This window comes from Fundulus heteroclitus, chromosome 2 (genome assembly GCF_011125445.2).
Source record: "Fundulus heteroclitus isolate FHET01 chromosome 2, MU-UCD_Fhet_4.1, whole genome shotgun sequence".
In the NCBI taxonomy this organism is placed as follows: domain Eukaryota; kingdom Metazoa; phylum Chordata; class Actinopteri; order Cyprinodontiformes; family Fundulidae; genus Fundulus; species Fundulus heteroclitus.
Window position 1 is genome coordinate 13,563,898 of NC_046362.1, and position 20,913 is coordinate 13,584,810.

General features: G+C 39.2%; 2 long non-coding RNA genes across 3 annotated transcripts; one reads left to right on the top strand and one right to left on the bottom strand.

Annotated features, from left to right (window-relative positions):
- The first annotated feature begins 2,405 nt into the window (after nucleotides 1-2,405).
- Nucleotides 2,406-7,018, top strand: LOC118566387. 2 transcript variants are annotated; one of them, XR_004932975.1, is made up of 5 exons: nucleotides 2,406-2,462; nucleotides 3,958-4,026; nucleotides 5,037-5,503; nucleotides 5,631-5,804; nucleotides 6,670-7,018. It is a non-coding gene; the product is annotated as an uncharacterized LOC118566387 (long non-coding RNA). The 2 variants fall into 2 exon arrangements; XR_004932978.1 differs by lacking the exon at nucleotides 3,958-4,026 and having other exon boundaries at nucleotides 2,422-2,462.
- Nucleotides 7,019-13,562: 6,544 nt separating this feature from the next.
- LOC118566389 lies at nucleotides 13,563-14,083 on the bottom strand. Its single transcript, XR_004932979.1, has 3 exons — nucleotides 14,004-14,083; nucleotides 13,772-13,921; nucleotides 13,563-13,669 (listed from the first exon to the last, which is right to left on the bottom strand). It is a non-coding gene; the product is annotated as an uncharacterized LOC118566389 (long non-coding RNA).
- Between the last annotated feature and the right edge of the window lie 6,830 nt (nucleotides 14,084-20,913).

The window sequence follows — 20,913 nt, forward strand, 5'->3', positions numbered from 1 at the left end:
AAAAAAAAAAAAAAATAGTTAAAAAAAAAAACTGGCCGTTTTTTTCCGAAGTTTGATGACGTTTCGCTTAATGAAACAGGTCCACCCTTTGCAATGTAAACCTGTTTCGGTTTAATTTGCATGTTATCTGAGTCATGACGGGTCCTTTTTGGGCAATAATATAAAGCTTGGAATGCCACACCACATATTTGAATTGAGAAATCTTTCTGGATGGGAAGCAAAACTTCTTCTTCAAAAAAGGTTTTTCTTTTCTTTTCTTTTTTGGAATGATCATGAGCTGGATCACTGAGAATCTTCACCAGCAACCATTAAACATGCAATGTTTATGAACCAAAATTGAGTTACCTTTGTACAGACAAACATGCAGTAGTTCACCTTGCTCACTTTTGTGGTCAGCTGTTCAAGTCAGCTGCATATCCTGTTTTGCATTTATCCAGTCTCCTTCTAGGTTTTGGTCTTAACACATGAACAGAACATGGGAAAAGAAAACACACAAATGGTGGCAGGTCGAGAAAAGTTGGACAACTAACTTAATTAAATGATGTTTCAGTTATATTTTTCATTCTGCTGGGGTGAGCTCAGAAAACTTCATAATGAAACTATAAAAAGGTTTTGTGGCATTGGATGCGCCACCTCAGATAACATCATCGTATTTCACACCTGCAGAAATCTACAGACGTTTCTCATCAGAAGCTGCAAAACTCTGTAGAGTTTCGAGTTTATGCATGGGCGGAGAGGAAATTATTCTGCAAAGGTGGCAAACAAGATTGCAGAAGTAGTAGCTGCTTTCGTTGCTACATCTGCCCTGTAGTTACCCAAGGCAGGTCAGAAGTCAGAAAAGTGAGTGTGAGTGGCACATTTACAAACAGAGATGACTGTAAAGCAAATTGACCTAAGGGGACAATAAAGATTCCTTGAACTTTACTTGAACCTGTTCGTAAATGTGCTACTCATCCAGTTCAACCAGAAGCCTAAATAAAGTTTAAATGAGCTCCACATCAGGTGTCAAGAACTTTCTATGTTTCCAATGTGCTCCAAAGTCATGAACACCACCAAAAGCGTAGGCTACCTGGAATCGGTGAAAATGTTGACAGTCTGACTTGCAGCCATTTTCCAAGCCTTAGTCAGGGCAATGAATTTTGTGGTTTGTGCAGGGAAATATTTAGGAACCGAGGCAGAGGAGAAAATTTCATGCAATGAACAAACAAATCAGGTACCAGGTTGACGTTTTATTGTTTGTTTGTTTTTTGTTTTGTTTTTGAAAGGTCAGCCCTGGGGTTACAGGCCTGTTCTAACACAGCAGCACAAATGTGTAGTGTAGAGATTTTTTCGCTGCAGCAACTGCACACAAACATCCTAGCAGACCAGCAGATACTGAATCTTGTTTTGCAGAAGAGTATGTAAAAAAAAAAAAAAAAAAATTACCATTTTATTTCCCGGTGCAAAACAGAAGTGACACATGCCTGTTTTTCATCCACTGTTTATAAAAATGGTTTGTTAAGGTTTGGGAGGCCTAGACTAGGAGCAGATCATAAGGCCAATTTTAGCTGTTCAAATGCTTCTCGTCCATTTAAGGACCACTTCAATTTGTCATGCAGTCAAACATATTTTTATTACAATCAATCAGAGAGTTCAGAGAGGTTTCAAGGCAGGAATGCTTAGCTTTTAGCTTAGCTGTTAGCCCATCTCAACAGCTGCGCTTCTGCCACCGGTCACAACCCCTACTCTTGCTCCTCCTTCGGTGTGTGCTGCTTGGCGAGTTCGCTACATTTTGAGCCTCTGGGACTTGTGCCCGAAGCACTCCGAACCCGCGTAAACAATCTAAAGTAGTTGTAGTTACGAATCCAAAAACACTTGATGACCGTAAAGTACAAGCCATTTACCATTTATTCTTTCAGATTCTGTTGTGATTGTTCATAAACTTGAGATTAGATTTTTGTCAGAACCTGGAAAAGGTCAAATAGTTTTTGTGTTTTTTATATGCTCTGACATGTAAAATCTCTGAATTTGGTTTGCTCCCTTTTTATAAAGACTGAAGTTGATTGTTTATGCCTATTTAGCATGTTTTACATTTCCTTTGTCTAGAATGAAAGCACATCCTACTAACGAATCCATGTTTCAAATGTCTTCCGTTTTCATGGTTTACTTTCTTTTTCACAACACTGTGCGTAAATTAAGCTTTGCTTTTTGACTTTAGATTGACATGTAACTCTTTTTTTCTTGTAAACACAACTTTAACCTTTGCATAGTGCAAATCATTGTATTATTTACTTTGTAATAATATGTAATAGAAGTAGCATTAAAAACTTTTTTTTCTTGAAATAGCAGTCGATTGGTTAGTCACATAACACCTCCTCTACCCTCCTACTTACAAAAGGAAATGCACGCCTATCTTTAGAAGAAACTGAAACTTCTGAAAGTCCTCTGTTGTTCCTGCTTTTTGTCGTTACTCACGCCATCAGGTAAAAATACTTTCTTGATTTAAACTTGTTAATGTTTAGGACCCCCAATGATGTTTGTATCTGTAAATATAGGGAAAAATTACATAGACGTTGGGGCAGGGATGACACTAGGACAAAGGATTCAGTTGAGGACAAAAGGGTAAAAATGCCAAAAAAATGATGTGATTTCAGTCAGTTCTGCTAAAGGGCTTCTACAAACTGGTAAATTAATGCGTTTAGTCTGTTGTAACTGTTTATACATTTGAAGTTAGATTTTTTTGTAGAACTTGGAAATTACCCAGTAATTTTTAGTATGTTCTGATATGTAAAAGTTGCTTCTTCATGTTAAATACAGGGTGACTGTATTTAACATTTAGGATAAAGTATGAAGCTAAATCATCTTTTGCACCGGCTTGGTTTGACCAGGTTACTCGGCTCTGCCCGCTTTTGAGCATTTGAGCAACAGTTTTTTTCAGGTCCTGGGTTTCTGGGTTACCCTGCTCAGGAGGAAGGTCAAACCAAGTACTTGAACAGAGTTTTGAGATGAACACACTGCTTTTCAGTGACAGGGCAGAGGGAAACAATAGGGTTTTGTTTTGAGGAAGTCCAAGAAAAACTGATGAGTGATTTATATTACAGACCACTGTGAATGGAGTGGGTCAAACCGAAATATAATTTTACTATTTAAAAACCATGAACCACGCCTGAAAGAAGTTAAAGAAAAGAGAAAAAACACTTGAGCTTTCTATATGCAGATGTGCTGTATCAGACCTGCAGATTTACTGAGGCTTTATCTCATTTTACACACACTAAAAGCTGTTAAGTTTTGTCTCCACATGGTGTTTGGTTCAAAATGTTGTTCATGGCCCCTGATCCATCCAGCATGTGCAGAAAGAAGGAGAAAGAATAGAGCGGATGCCGCTGCAGAGAGTCTGCTGCAGTGGCAGCTGCCCTCGTGGTCGAAGCTAAAGAACACTCCACTGAATCAGCACAGTGCAAATATCAAATATACAGCCTATATATTAATTTCACTGTGGTCAAAAGTCTGTGGTTTTGCACTATTAAAGTCTGCCATTTCCCCCAAAAAACATCCTCATAAAGCTCTAAATTTAAAGCGAAACCTACCCTCATACCAGAGCCCTACTCTGCCCAATCTCATGCTTGAAAGATGTGCAGAGAGGAGGCTTAGATGTCACATGTGAGTCCGTGGGAGGGACACGCAAAATACACTTTTTGTTTTGAGAGCAAGCTGCACAAATTTTCCGTCAGCCTTGAAGTCTTTGTTGCTGGGCTCCATGTGGTGAATCTAATATTCCGAATTTGTTGGACTTTTCCACCTTGAAGCGAGCGTGCACATCCAAGATTTTATCCCATCTCACCTCTGAGTTCATCCACCGCAGCCAGATTGCAGTTTTGTTCATCCTGAGCAATCTAGCAAATATAATGATACAATTTTTTTTGTTCTTTTTATTTAAATTGATCTACTTACTGTTTTTTCCCTCATCATTTCTCACAGATTTCTTTAAAGTGTTGCTGCAAACAAGACGTGAATAAAGCAACATCTCCAGGTTGTTCCCCCTTCCAGGTATTTCTTGGCTGGTAGAAAAACAACATATGCCCTTTAGGGCTGCACAATATATCGCAAATCTATTATTATGGCAATTTTACTGATAATATGCATTTTGCAAAGAACCACCTGGAGTGCAATAAGCTAATTATTTCAAGCACCCTGAATTCAGCATCTAAGTGCTCATAATGTGTTTGGTGATATTTGTTGTTTAATGAAACAAAAAATGTTTGAGAAGGTAAAGACGTGGTAAAGTTCATTTTAAAAAAAACTACAGCTAAGTTGTTTTGGTGCCAAAACATCACAAGTTTGACAGAGACAACCTTTTCAAGAAAACCTGCTGTTTGAGATGGAAATGATGACTGTTTTTGTTTTTTGGTAGCTGATTAGACTACACATTATCTGAAGTTCATGTTTACTATGATCCTAAAGTAGAAAGACATTAACACATTGCTTTTTTTCTGTATTTGTGGCAAGCTATATTACTATCACAACTTGTGCTAATATTGTGTAGCTCTAGCACTGATTAAAGCTGAACTACGCAGAGCAGAGTGTGGAGGGCGAAATTAAGTAGTGCCAGTGGAAAAGGGGCTTAAGTGCAAAGTCACTTAGGTTGTTTTCAGGACAGCTTGCCATGGTGCGACTTGCTGAAGGGATTGTATTTCACAGCTGGGTTGGGGACGTCCTTTCATGACAGGGAGGAGGTAGCTTGGAGAGAGACATCTGGGGACCTCAACTTAAACTGTTGGATCCATGGCCTATTGTCAAACAAGAAGTAAAGGATGGATGGATATTTTGGACTACGTCTTTTCTTGATTGCAAGAAATGTTTATTTATTTTATTTTTTTGTCAAATTGGTAACATTTTAACTCTTCAATGAAGAGGAGTAGAGTGCATTTAACATGAAAACAAAGCTAATACACAGCAGGCGTCAATAAGCAATAATTAAATTGCTATCAGGTTTGCGTTCTAATACAATATTCTTATTGCTTCTCCTAATTTCCCTTTTTCTCTTTGTGTTTCCCCAGTTATAGAGTTAAATATGGAGCTGAAGAGGGAATGGCTGTCTCAGGTGACAAAAGAAATTAAAAACAGCCCCCTGGCAACCAATTTTTTATTTGGAATAGTCCAGTTGATCGCTGAGGGACTGGTGGCAATGGAGTTTGCTTGCCCTTGTGACTCTAGATACAACAGAATGTACACTTCAGTATTTTTCATCATTCCACCAATTATAGTATTTTTACTAGCCGTGGGAATTAGACCATTCTGTAAACCATGTAAATCAATCTTTGATTGCCTAAATATCACCATAGTTCCAACAGCGTTATGGCTGGTAATATTGTTGATTGATGGCCGTTATTATGCCTGTTTATGGACCAGTTGGACAGGAAAGTATGAAATAATTGAGAAAGCTGCCCCCCAGCATTGGTGTAAACCAGCCAACTCATCTCAGGAATTACTGGCCAAAACCCAGCTAATGTATGCTACATCACAGGTAAGAAATAATAACATTTTGAAGGCTTTAACAAACCAACATTTTAGATCATTAGTTTTTGTATGCTACTTAGGCATATTTTTTTTATTTCTCTTTTTGTGGATGTTTTTTTGTTTGTTTTTTGCAGTTCTATGGATTCTTCACAGCACTTGGGGTGACCATGTTTTATTTGGTATGCATGTATGGCTCCAGATATTCCAGCCTCAACTGCAGCCAAAATAATGAAAATCCAGAATCTCCAGGAAATGAAGAGAATGAGCGTGTGGAACTAAACCAACAACTTTGAAAGAAATAAACTATTGTAAGATACGGCAACTTTAAAACAATGTAATTGTGTGTTTTACATGTAATAAGATTGATTAAGTATTCATAACCGTACAATCCAATCTTATCATTTCAATTATATTTTCTAAATGCTATTCAATTATATATTTATATAAGAGTACTATTTTCAATACGTTATGTTCAGTTGTTTGAAGATTGCCTAAGTTTTGTATATTTTATCTATAGTTTTTCCATATTGTCCTGTTATAATCTAAGGAAAAGATTGTTATTATATCACTATTTCTCAACATTTTAAATGTCTTAAGCTTGTTAATAAATAAAACTTAATTTGCAGAAGCATAAAAATAAAAAACAAAATGCGAAACAAATTTTAATATATTGCATTTTAAAATCTGCTTCCTTATTATAACTGAAAGTTTATCCTATATTAAAAGAAAACAAGAAATGTATTTCTAGTTTCTCTCATAAATATTGGAAACAATGTTTTTAACTGTAATTCTTTTGAAAGCATTGTGACTGAGGTAAGGAGAAATGGTTCATCTGGTTCAAAGCTATTCAGCTATTCAGTAATCAACCTGCTCACCTCACAGTCACCAGCCACTCCCCTGTCACCAGCCTCTACCAATCAGCTTTGTTCCATCTCTCTTGCCGTCCTTCCTCTGATCAGTCTCACCTGTCACCTTATAATTCGTTTTCACTCCGGTCACCTGTGCACTCCTCTATTTATATGTGCCTCACTCATCTCTTTGGTGCCAGACTATTATGAGCCTTTCAGTGAATCATATCCAGCGCTTTGTTCTGACAGCCCTGTTGATACCGACCCGATTTGCCTCCGGATATCTGAGCCAGCCTAACCCCTGTATACCTGTTTTTCCTGCCAGATTCTGATTGCCAACCTGTGTACCTGACCTAGCCTGTTCCTGGACTATCTGAGCTTGCCTGATTCCAGTCTGTTTAACCTTGCCTGCCATTGTACCGAACCGGACCTGCTACCTGACCACCGAGTCTGCCTGACCTTGTCTAGCCTGTAAGCCTGCCCGTGTATCAAACTTGGATATGTCTCCCGACTCTGCGCTCGGATTCTGTTCTGGATTTTTGATTACCTGGTTTTGACTTAGGACTGTTTATCGACCATGAGCTCTGTGTTGCCCTGTTCATATTACTGCCAGTCTGTATTCCCGGTTTCAACACCCACAACCTCTTCTTTAATAAACTGTCTTTAATCTTAAATACTATTGTCTGGTTCAAATTCTGTTCCGTTCATGACACCTAATGCTTTTTCAGAACTTTATTCAAGAAAATTTACATTCTCAAACAGCAACCAATACAAAATAACATATTAAAACTGTCAAACCTTTTAAAATTCACAATAACCATACAAATAATCATATCACATAAAAATATATTTTGAATATACAATCACAACTCAGAGAGGTGATAATAAAGGTTTTCGTGATGAAATTTTTCCATGTCGTCCAATGAAAGTTTTATCAAATGGAGTTCTTGTTTAAAGGTAAACTATAATGGCTTAGATCTGCCACATCTGCATGTATATAACATTTAATTATTATAATTTCATTAATAACATATGCAACTTTATTTAAAATACACATCAATTTAAAACACTGAGTGGAGACAGAGTCTAATGATCAGTTGTTCTGTAGTCAGGAGGTCATAAAGAGTTTTCCATAAAGTGGTCACAGGCTGACAAAAATATAACAGTGTTGTTCACCGCAGCTCCAGAGGCGTTGCAGCGACTCCAGAGAGAGCCAGTGTCCTCTTCCTCTGCTATGTTGATGGTGATTGCTCAATGTTGGATCCAGTAGGATTTAATCAACTGTAAATTAATTACAAATTGCTATCTCTACCTTTAATCCATTTTACTGACTTTTATTTCCATTTGTTTTCTGTTTTTTTTGTTTTCTGTTTTAATTAGTAGTAGCAGTGTTTTTAATAGTGGTTTATCGTGGTTGTTTTTGATTATTTTGAATCAGCAATTTATATTTTAGGCGTACGTACATATTTAAAATAGGACAATATTTACAAGAAATAGACAAAATATCCAAACCATGGTCAATCTTAAAACAATCAAACATCAAGAATAATTCTTTTGAAAACAACGTTTTTACATTAAAAAATAACTGCAAAACATTTTTAAACTTCAACTATAATAAGAAGTGGGGGTTATATAGATACAATCTAATGACATGTAATCACATAATTACAGCAATACTAAATGTTTTGAAGTTGGCATATTTCACCATTGTTTCTAATTTCCTTGAAGATTTTTGGTTCAATGTTACAGCTGCTCACTCCCACCATCTCTTGGAGATTCCAGATTATGTTAATTTTTCGTACAACAGGATAACCATCTGGAGCCAGCCAAACATACCAAACCAAACAAGACCAATAAAAGTGCTGTCCAGAATGCAATGTACTGAAAAACAAAAAAGAGAAGCAAATGTAAAAACATATCTCATCAGCATACTAAAACTACTAATAGAAATTGCTGGTTTGTGAAAATCAGTTTTGTAATTATTTCTTACCTCTGATTCAGAATACCATAGCTGGGTTTTAGCCAATAACTCCTCAGATGAGTTGACCGGATTACACCATTTCTGAGGTTCAGCATTCTCAATCATTTCATACTTTCCTGACCAATCAGTCAATTAACAGGCATAATAATGACCATCAAGAAACACTATTATCAGCCATGTTAGGGCAGGAATGATGGTACTACTTAAGGTCTTCCAGGGCGATTTAGATGATGGACATTTAATTACACACATTAGTAAAAAGACTAATTGGGGGAACAAAGAAAAACGTATACAAAAGTATACAAATGGTTGTATCTGGCGTCACAAGGGCATGCAAACTCTACTTCTATCAGTTTCTCAAATATCATTTGGACCAATCCAAAACATAAAGTAGTTGCCAGTGGGCTGTTTTTTAATTCTTCCATCACCCTAGACAGCCATTTTTTCTTCAGATCCATATTCAACTCTATAATTTGGGATACAAAGAGAAAAGGTGAAATTAGGGGAAGCAATAAAAATGTATTAGAACCCGATTGCAATTGAATGTTTTCAACACCTGCTATGGAGTATTATCTTTCTTTTTGTGCTACATAGACTTGCTTTACACAGCGCCATCTGCGCCAAGTTACAAAAATGTTGCTGCGACGCAACATTGCGTTGGGTCCACACTCAGGGTGGGGATGGCAAGATTGCATCAATTTTGGCACGTGCACCCTCACACCACATTCATATAGAAAAGAAAAAACAGACCATGGCCCGTTCGGTCTGAAACAGAAAAATTTAATCTTTTAAACCTTTTGTACTGAGCGCAAGACTACCTATGCTGTAATTTTTCAAATATGGCATTTTCTGAAATTAACAAAATTAATTGAATCCAATAAAAAAATAAAAAAACTTTTTTAACTCCTCAAATGGCGTCATATTTTCCCGAAGACAGCTTGGGTGGTTGGATAAAAAGAGTGTAAACTAGAATGGCAACAACAATCATGATACCAATCACGCAATACCAATCATTTTGGAAGATGACAACGTCCCAGAAGCTACATTTCAACATCCATCCCAGCATAGAACAGCTTAAACGTTCATTGAAATGTAGAGGCCTCAAACTGAGCAGAAGAATAGCTCTTGTTGCGTGGCGTAATAACCAGAAAAAGACGTTCTGTCGGAAAACAGCAAAGCCAAAAAAAAGCGACTTCACATTCAAAAACAAACCCAAAAGACCGCCGACTCAAGAAGGTTAAATATCTAAATGAATGGAAAAAGCTTCATAGTAGGTAGACCTGGTCTGGCGTTCTGTTAGTTGTGATACCATTGGGGAGGCAGATCATCTGCTATTACCATCTAACATAGAAAGGATTCCTGGATCAATGTTTGTGATTTCTGTTTTTATTTTTATGTGCAAATACATATAATATTCTTTACATCAAGCACCACTAAAAGGCTGTGGGTTTGTGGTGTTCTTTTTAACCGTGAATAGCACACTGTCTATTTCCCCTGCATTGTTTACATTGTTTTACATTTTTTACATTTCAATTGTTTACATAAATCGCTGCTGCATCTTTATCCTGAAATTTAGTGCAATTTACAGTGATTTTTCAAGCTGTATGCAAACGAAATTTCGTTCTGTACGCACTTTGTGCATACAAAATGACAAATAAAGCTGTCTAAGTCTAAATTGGGTGGGTGTAGTTCCTTGTGTGCCCAGCAGAGGCCAATACAGACAGAGAGCAGAGAAACGTGGTGATGTAGAATGGCTTGTTCCTGCTAATATTACTGTAACCTGTTGACCCGCCAATATTAACCTGCTGACCGACTTTGGTTAGTTTCAGGGAGGTTGTGCTTCATGATTGAAGTTCTATAACTTAGTAGCTGTAAATTAATGTTGTATTATTGCATGTGTCTTAATTACCTTCTTGCTAGCTGACTAGCTTCCAGCTGTCTGTCCAGGACCCAGTATGAGGACTTGCTGTCGCGCATCGGGGGACGTATTTCCCTCTGAGATACAAACTGCAGGTGTTCTATCCCCGCAGCAGAGCACCTGTACATCTTTATTTGGTCAGTAAATCAAGCAGGGCTTAATAGAAATATAGCTTAATTGTACCGTCTAAATATGTAATCTTTTATTAACTGCAAAGAAATTAATCTCCTCTGCAGTCCTTCATTCTAAGTCACGACCAGATTCAGTTGGTTAATGTGATGCAAACTGACAGAAAAATTCAGATTATTAACCTGACCCTAGCCAGATTGACAACGCTCCACCTAGCTTCACTCACATCCATCTGGGACTGATCCATAAGAATGGCGTCTCAGAAGGCTGGGGCTTATCAAAAATCCTTGCATATGATTGGATAAGCCACTTGTCTGTCATCTTTATCGACGTGATATTTCAACCACTCACACCGAAGCTAACCCGTGACTCTGATGAGAGCGACGCAGGAAAAAAACAAAACTTGCCAAATCCGGTCGGGAGAAGGGCGAAAACATGGTTTCCACCAACAAAAGCCTTCAGAGCCGTTCTCTGATGTTCTTTTAATGAAACAATATTAGGTAGATTGGACAACACGGAAGAAATAGCAGCATCAATGTTAACGCTTTCTTCCTCGATGCGAGCCGCTATTGTTGAATCAAAACAGTCACGTCACGGTCGCTTCTCCACTACGTCACATCTATGAAACTCCAGCCCTGCGTCCTGATTGGCTGGACAATAAAATTGGTTGAAGAAATCACTCTCTATGGAAGAGGTCCCAGATGGATGTGAGTGAAGCTAGGCATAGCTAAGCGGAACGAAAATTATCTGGCTCGCCAGGTTAGTGAAATACATGGGAGTCACTATTTGTCCTACTGTAATTTGTATTGTTTTCATAATAATTTTTCATTTTCTCCCGTTCTGATCCAATGACTTGGGTCGCGTTAGGGCAATTTGAAGCCTTCAGTTTGTATTCATGATTCAAATTATTTTACAGCACAATAGTTATTTGTAAAAAAAAAAAAAAAAGCATCTATACAGTACTTTTATTTGTTACACAAAGGCTTGGGCCTGTAAAAAGGTTTTGTTCTTTAGTTTTTAATGTACTATGGAGTATTTCATTGTATAATAATTGTAAAGAAATTGTAAAAAAAAAAAAATACTACTTCACAGATTTCGCCTATCACTGGTTCTTTTTGGAACGTATATATATATATATATGTGTACATATATATGTGTACATGTACAAATGTGTTTGTTTATATAGTAATAAAAAATACATAAAATGTATGAGTGGCTGTGGTTTGAAACATACGTACATCCTGTCAGAATATTCTATTACTTTTAACCCCACTAAGATTATTTAAAACGCACTGGACCATTTGTTATGATAGCTACAGTTTTAGGCAAAAAAACAATATTCAACAAGTTATAAATAATTAAAATTGATTCTCTGCCTGGTCAGCACATTACACTGAGCTGATCTGTCGACCGCCCCAAGATGCCGCCCCTAAATCCGGCGAGCGCACATAGTCGATGCGGAATCTACTCTTATATTATGTCTATGGTAAACATGCTGTGGCTCTGACTGCAGCGCTGAGATGGACTCCTGCAGAAGCGGGAAAACGGGGTTGGGACAGGGGAGGCGCCCCACGGCAGCACCTGCCGCTGGAGGACAAGAGTAGGAACGATACGTGCTTTCACGTAAGAGTCTCCAGTGACACCAGAAAAGTCGCTAGATTTGTCGCTAGTCGCTTGTTTGAAAAAGAGTCACTGGAGGGGTCTGAAAAGTCGGTAAATATAGCGACAAAGTCGCTGAGTTGGCAACACTGGTTGGACACCACAATCCATTGCTAATGTCTGTGACCTGAGGTAACCCTTCCCTTTTTACACCAAATTTTAACGCTGATTTAAGACAGTGAAATGGAGCAAGTTGAATCTCAGGAGGGTGAAAATATTGAGTTTGAATTTTGAAAGGTTGAATTTTTTTATATGCAGATTTTTTTAACACTGAAAGATTAAACTGAAAAATTGGTATTTAAAATGTAATCACTTTGAAATACTAATTTGAATTTTTAGCTTAAAGAGAAAATAACAAATGACATTTCAACTGTATAGAAATAATGACAATGATTTTTTTAGGTTAAAAATGTTTTCTGAATATATTTTAACACTCAAAGAGCAAGTACAAACATACAACATTTAAATTTCAGTGGTATTTTTAATTCAGATCCCAGCGACACAGATCTCTCTACCTAATATTAGCTAAAAACCCTGAAAAGGACTGTTTTGCAGAACTTTCTTGTGTTCCCTTTTTGGGGTTCATGATAGGTGACTTTGGCAATGTGGAGAAATACAGACACAAGTAATGACAAGAAATTTAAATGATGGTTGTCAATGCCAAATTGTGTGTCCTCAATGTGTTGCCCTAGCAAGAACACATCCTCTGTCCCAATCTCTTCACAGACATGTGTGTGACAGTCGACACCCCTGAAAGTTGCTTTGTTGAAGTTCTGCGTATCACCCTCTCTGCAGCTCCCAGCACCTTCACTGTGCCTTGTGATGGAATCACTTGGCCACCATTGTTTTTCCAGAGTTAGCAGGTGGTAGCTCTCATCAATTGATGACGGTACAACTTCTCTGACCAAGATTGCCAAACACACATCACAGCTCAGTTGTTGCAGAATCTGGAGGACTACAAATCCTGCTATGTAGACCAGAGCATTTTCCACCAGACCACCGAAATTAGTGGGAAGATAGCTGTGGTCACACACAACAGCCAAAATGTTGGCAAATGGAGATGGGTGATCCTCAGCAGTTTCAGCAAAGGACATCTCCACAGCAGACAGGGACACAGTGCTGTCTTGGGCTGCTACGTTTCCTGTCTCACTAGGTGAGACACTACACCGAACCATCAGATGGCGGAAGATGGACTGGAACTGGCTTGTGGAGGGATTGTTATTCCAGCCACCTTGCATGGAAAACAGACACACAATACATGCACAATTCATCAGACACAAAGATATTCATTAAAGGTATAGTGGATGTTCTTCTTTCGGCTTTGAGTTTCACAGGCATCATCTTATCTACTGGTTGTCCCACATATTAATCATTGTGACATGGTCACCTAATACCAATTCTAGGTTTCTTACATACATTCCAGAAAAACCTATTTGCTGTACTTTTAATACATCTTCAGAACATTTATTCATTCAGTTAATATAAACTTTACCTGATGCTCTGATTGAATTAAATAGGAGCTCCAAATGATCTTGGCTGAACATGTATGTGAGGACATATCACTGAATTTGGAGCAGTTAAGGAACCATCAGCTTCAATGTGTCAATGTTAATGACAAAACCAATGACAGACAAATACCTGAAAAAGAAAAAAAGTTTTTCATATGAACTTCATGCAGTGAACAGGTCATCTTAGAAACTCGATGGATAAGTATCGCCAAACTCAAATTGTCACCTCTACCTCTTCTTTAGCCATTCAGATGTCAGTAAAAAGAGTTCGTTTGACTGATGGCAAGATGTCTTTATTTCTCTTTGCACAGTCTTTACAGGCTCATGATGCTGCCGTCTTACAGCTTATACGATGTCACCATCTTACAACGCCACTTACGCCCTGAAATACAACATAAACTTATAGTAACAGTAAGACAGTAAACAAATAAAGTTATATTAACATACAAAAAAAAAAAACATACCTCGCTGGCTGACCCAGGCATAGAAGTAGAAATGAAGAACAAACTGACATCTTCAACTTCCTTTCTTGCTGCTTCTCCACAGCACAGCTTCTCTACTAATACCCCCGTCTTGCTCACATAATTAGCACGTCCATCAAAGGTGTGCACGTGTCACAGGTGTGCAAGTAGAGCCAATTAGTCACGGCAAACTCCTTTTTGGGTTTTCAAAATAAGGGTCCGTGTTAGTGACAAATCTGCATAATGCAAATAAAATACACAAACTGCCGTTCTGGTGGTAAAACAAATAAAAAAAATAACAGACATCTTTTGTACGGTGTTTTTATGTAGAGACTCCTATTCTTATTTTCTTCCTATTTTTTCTTTTTTTCAAATTTAGAAATTTCTTACAACCTTACTTCAGCAAGAGAGTTTGATGTATATCTGTTGATAATAAACCAAAGCTGCTGAAGTGGTGAGTAAGCTTGAAAAGTATTCTGTTCGGTTGTCTGTGTTTCAAGCTGGCTATGAGATATCAGAGGTGTCTTACTTTTGATAGGGTGAATTACAAGGATTTAATGCAGTCGTAACATCTATGTATATATAATTTGCTGGCAAATGTTAGCACAAGAGAATTTCTTTTATTTCTTGAATTGCCTTCTTGCAACAGTTAATCTAAATCAAGGTTAGGGACTTTGTTATTTACATGAAGTCTTATTTGAATTTGCCTATTTTGTCGGGAATAACTCGTTTGGCACGACACCAGCACCAAGCATTAGCTAGCTTGATTTTCGTTGGTGGACAAAAACACAGAAAATTAACATTCTAATCTAAAATACAAACCATATCTGTTCATCTTACTTGTGAAAAGTTATCCCTTGAGCCTTGATGTCAATAGTCCGTCGATTCAAACAAAAATACACCGCACAGTGCTGAGGCATACTTTGTCTGTTCAGCTTAAACCAGCAGGTTATGGTAGGAGGTTGACTGCCCCAAGACGGCGGCCGTAATCAATGCGGTGTCTACTCTTTATATATGTCTATGGGTTACACGGTGTAGTGTTGCATCATGTTGTCTGCTCTAAATAAAACACAGCGCCCCTCGTGGACAATATAGGAACTGTAGATTTTCAATTGAATGAAGTATATGGTTTTTTTTTCAATAATCATTGTTGAATAATGATAATGCATTTAGCCACCGGGACGGACTAAATCGTTCGGCGGGCCGGAACTGGCCCGCGGGGCACGTTTGACACCTCTGAGCTAATGCGAGGTCGATGTCACTCTGATCGTGCGCCCCCCACGTGTTAACATGCGGACCGAAGGGAAATCTTATACTTGGGGATTCACGATGTAATTCATGCCAACCATTGCCAACAAAAGACAGTGTGTGCATGTATAACATATAATTAGCCGAGTAAAATATATCATGCGAGGTTACTACATAAAGCAAACTACACCAAAGGTAGTTAGCATTAGCCATCTGGAGATTGTGAACGGTGCACCAAGCTTTAGCCCCCTTTTCCTATAGATTTATTTTTTTAATTTACTGGAACTTCAACTCCGTTAAAAATGTAATCAAATTATCTTTGAAATAATCTCCAACCCTATATGATCTGAAAGTTTCATACACACTTGATAGCGTATCTGTATCTTCTGATATCCTCCTCGTCTCATGTCCTTGTAGCAGCAGCCAGGGTCAGTGTTGCCAACTCCTCAGTAGGGAAAGTAGCTATTGGCTGTGCTAAAAGTCGCTGAATGACGTCATCGCCTAATTTGCATAATCTGCCACATGATGTGATGTGCATGTTATAGACCCCTTGCATCTGACGTCACAGTCACGTAATCGGGGGTGCGCGCCTCCATCTTGGTGGGCAGGCTAGCCTGACAGCCCGTCTACTACATGACAAAACGGGTGATTTAGGGCGTACTTTTAGTTCGTTTATTTTTGGAATCTAAACAATGCCTACGACTTGTTGTGCTCCCGGTTGCACACAGAGGCATTCCAAATCGTTGGATGTACGTTTCTGTCGTTTACCGAAGGATGAGGAAAGAAGAAAGAAATGGATATTTTCAATGAAAAGAGCGCAGGCAGACACTCCCAATGGACTGGGGGAGCCATCAAACTACAACAGAATGTGCAGTCTACACTTCATCTCCGGTAAATACAACTTAATTCTGCTCTAGTCATTGTTCTACTTAAATAGCGGCGGAGGGGAGGTGGCGATCGCTACAAGGGCCGGAGAAGCCGCTGTTGCTGCTGTAGCCGCAGCTGTCTGGAGCAGCACCCGCTTCCTGCTGCTCCAGACAGCGGCGGCTCTCCGGCCAGTGTAACGATCGCCACCTCCCCTCCGCCCGTTCACGGGCGCTGATACTTCTGTGTTTACGCTGCAATGTCGCCGACACTCCCACCCATTTTAACAAGACAAAAACACCAAAATAATCCGTAGTGAGTGATGTTTTTTTTAACCTACCGGGCGGGCCTTCCTCTCTGTTTGTGCTGTTGCACAAACATGTCTGAACATCCATCCATTTTCTGACCGCTTAATCCCTCATGGCGTCGCTGGAGCCTTTTTCCTGATATACAATAATTGTAGCCGTCCAGTGGTTTCATGGCTTTCGTGCTCTCTTGTCCGTACTGGCCTGCGTGTTTATAAAGCAGCTGTATATGTACGAAACCCTTGGCCAGCATTTCACAGACTCGCTCCGTCCCTTCAGGCTTTTGCTGTGTGGATCTGGCAATCTGATACCATCAACCATCAACTTACTCTTAAAACGATCTTGTGATACGTTATCTAAAGAAGAAAAATACCTGGAGAACTCGTCATTTCGTCAAATGGCGTGCCAACCAATATGGCCGCCACGCAAGGGGTTCTGGGTAACGGAGTCACGTGGTTGCAAGGGGTCTATTGACGCTGTGGGAGAAATACCGTCGTTGGTGATTTACTAACCTGTTTTAAGCAAGTGAAAGAGGAGAAGTGAGGATACAGGATGCGAATCGTTTCTCTCCCAAATCACGTCTGGAGAAACAGCGGAGGCGTGCGCCCCTTTACCGCTCCCAGCGCAACAAGAGAGAAACAAAAGTTCCGCCCCCCACTTTTACAGAGAAAACAAACTACTGAAACTAAAAATCACCAAATAAACACAAATAAAATTTTAAACAAATGTGGTAACCCTATTGTAGGTGCCACAATTACATTAACATTAACAATTTAAATGGAACAAAAAAGACTACAAAGAATGTGAGCAACTACAAAGGCAATGTAAGAAAATAATGGTAATTATTATTATTTTAGAGGGAAGATTAAGAGGGAATATTTCCCTCCACACCCACGGGCTGTGCTTGCTCACAAAAAAGCTGCAAAACATGATCAGGCAGCTGGTGCTCGTAACAAGCCTCACCAGACAGCTTCAGTTCAAATCGGATGTACAGGATGGAGTTAACGCATCGTAGCCAGCTAACAATAATAATAACGTTAGCAGCGCTGAGAGGGACTCCTGCGGGAGCGGGAGAACGGGGTTAGAATGGGAGAGGCACCCCACGGCAGCCCCTGCCGCTGGAGGACAAGAGTACGATACGTGCTTTCACGTCAGTCTCCAAAAGTCGGCAGTTACACCAGAAAAGTCGCTAGATTTGTCGCTAGTCGCTTTTTTGAAAAAGAGTCACTAGAGGCATAGACATCATATACGTAGACGCCCACAGACATGTATACGTAGACGCCGTGTCATCGGGTGGCAGGCGTGCCGACAGAGCGGCCATCTTAGCTCAGACCGAGCTGCGGTCAGAGAGAATACACGTCAGTTCAGGAAAGTGGTACTTTGTTTTCAGACACTTTGAATCAGGTGAATTGTTAACTGATTTCCAGATAAATTAGCTGACTGAAAACGTCACCCGTTTAGGGGCTACATGAGACCAATTGATTGAATTAAATGATTTTCTAACTTAATAAGTAATTTGGATTTTTTATTGGCAGTTAGCAAACTTCCATAGTTTCGTCTCAGGATGTCCGACTTTTGCTCCGCTTGCGCAACTAAAAAAACACTACAAACCAGTGCATCGGTGCACCATTGGTCAGGAACCTACTGGGAGCACACATGGGAACCTCTGTAAAGGAAAAAGTGAGTTTAGAGGCCCAAGATCAACTCAGTGGAAGTGGATGTTCACTGAATAAATGCCACTACCCTTCTCAATTACCAGGAGGTTGCAGAGGAACTGATCTGTGGGTCCGAGCGCTCAGATGATGAGCTCAGCCTTAACAGACTTAGGGCTTGGCAGTGAGGTATCCAGAATCCGGGAAAAGGTCAGAACCTTAAGGGGCAACAAACAGAAATATCAAGAGGAATAAACCAAGGCCAGATCAGGAGTTAGAAGAGAGGGTTGATGTCCAAAATTCAGATGCCAGCTGGAGAATCCAACATCGGCGAGGCAAGACAGGGAAATCCACACACCAAACAAGGTCACAACTTGGCAAGACAATCAAGGAGCGCACAATGGTTTACTCACACAATGGCTTTCAAGAATCTGGCAGAGGCTGGCTCTGAGAAGCAGGTTTATATAAAGTAACAGGTGGAACTGATGCAGGGCCAGTGAGATCCATGTAGGTGGCGTCACCATGCCAGCAAGCAGAGCAGAGCGCAGAGAAGCAGATCAAAGCCAGTGGATCAAAACAAACAGAACACATGGTAACAGGCAAAAGTATTACAACCCCCGACAACAAAGATGTTGTAATGGCGGTGATAGTGAAACTCACAGTGTTAACAGCTATTTTTACCTGAGATTGTCTTGCATGTTGGTCATAAGTCATAACAAAAACATGACAGAAGTAGCGTCAAGCATAACCCTTTAACCATTAAGCATACAATGTTTATGAACCAAAACTGAGTTGCCTTTGTACGGACAAACATGCAGTAGTTCATTGTCGTTCACTTTTGTGGTCAGCTGCTCAGGTCGGCCACATATCCAGCTTTTGCATTTTTCTAGTCTCCTTTTAGGTTTTGGTGTTAACACATGAACAGAACATGAGAAAAGAAAACACAAATGAAAGCACATCGCAGTGGGATAATAGTGGAAGGTCCAGAAAAGTTGGATCACTAACTTAATTAAATTATGTTTCAGTTATATCTTCCTTTCAGCTGGGGTTACCTCAGAAAATTCATAATTAATTGATCAAAGGTTTTGTGGAATTGGATGTGCCAACTCAGATACCATCATTGTATTCTGCACCTGCACAAATCCTCAGATGTTTCTCATCAGCTGCTGCAAAACTCTGTAGAGTGGCAAATTCATGCAGGGGTGGAGAGGAAATTATTCTGCAAAAGTGACAAACAAGCGTGCAGAAGCAGCAACTGCTCTCGCTGCTATATGTGCCCTGTGGTTAACCCAGGCAACAACGTGAGAAAAGTGAGTGTGAGTGGCACATTTACCAACAGAGATGGCTGTAAAGCAAATTGACCTAAGGGAACAATAAAGATTTCTTGATCCTTCCTTTCACCTTGAACCTGTTTGTAAATGTGCTACTCATCCAGTGGAGCAGAAGCCTAAATAGAGTTTAAATGAGCTCCACATCAGATGTCAAGAACATTCTATGTTTCCAAAGTGCTCCGAAGTCATGAACACCACCAAAAGCGTAGGCTACCTGGAATCGGTGTAAATGTTGACAGTTTGACTGGCAGCCATTTTCCAGGCCTCAGTCAGGGCAATGAATTCAGAGGTTTGTGCAGGGAAATATTTAGGAACCGAGCAACAGGAGGGAATTTTATTCAAAGAACAAACAGCAAAATCCACACAATTTGTGCCAGGGTCATGAGAAGTGGAGAACTATCAACAAATGGTACCAGATTGGTGTTTTATAAGGGCTTGTAGAAAGCTCAGATCTTGGGTTGCAGGCCTGTTCTAACACTGCAGCAAAATGTGTGGTTTCTCCATCTTCAGATATTTTTCCACTGCAGCAACTGCACGTAAACATCCTGGCAGAACAGCCCCTACTGAATCTTGTTTTGCAGAGGAGTATTTTTTTTTTTTTTTAACCATTTAGTTCTTGAAGCAAAACAGAAGTGACACCTCTGTTTTTCATCCACTGCTTGTACAAATGGTTTGTTAAGGTTTGGGAGGCCTAGACAAGAGCAGATTATAAATCCAATTCCAGCTGTTCAAATGCTTCTCGTCCCATTGAGGACTATTTAAATTTGTCATGCAGTCAATTTTTTATTTTATTTTTTACAACGAATCAGAGAGTTCAGAGGGGAATAAAATCATGCAATACCAGGTTAGGGCCTGAAATTACATTATTTGTTTCTTTGTGATTAGTAAAGAGAGAGTTACACATACACAAAAAGGTATTTTAGAAGGACAAAAGAGTTTTTCTCACATTATACCCCTTTTATACATAAAGACCCGCAATTTAAAACCTGAAGGTTTGATTTACCCAGGTAAAAGAGAACTGTATGCATTTTTCTTCCGTTACTCTGAAATGCTAAAGAGCATTCATTGAAATCAGCATAATTACTAATAGGGAAGTTGTGTAGAAAACTGCAAAGTTTTAGATAAATGTAACAAAGTTCTAAATATAATGAGATCCTTAACAGGGAGTGGGTGGGTACCAACAATATTGCACTAAGAGCTATTTATGTTGGTCTGTTCTAGACTATAGGTGTGAAGTATTTGAATCAGCAGCAGACACAGTTCCTAAAAACCTAAATTCACATTCAATCTCAGGCATTATGACTTTGTACAGGAGTATTTAAGACAACTTCTGTGGTAGCTTTGCAGGTAGAAGTGGGAGACATCCAATTGGAACTGAGAAGATTACAGTTGTTAGTAACCTATAGATGTGTCAAAAGTATTTATAATAATTACTCAGGTAGGAATATACATACTATGGCTTAAAACCACTTCTGTAGAAGTTGAAATATCAAACAAAGCTTTTTATTCAAGT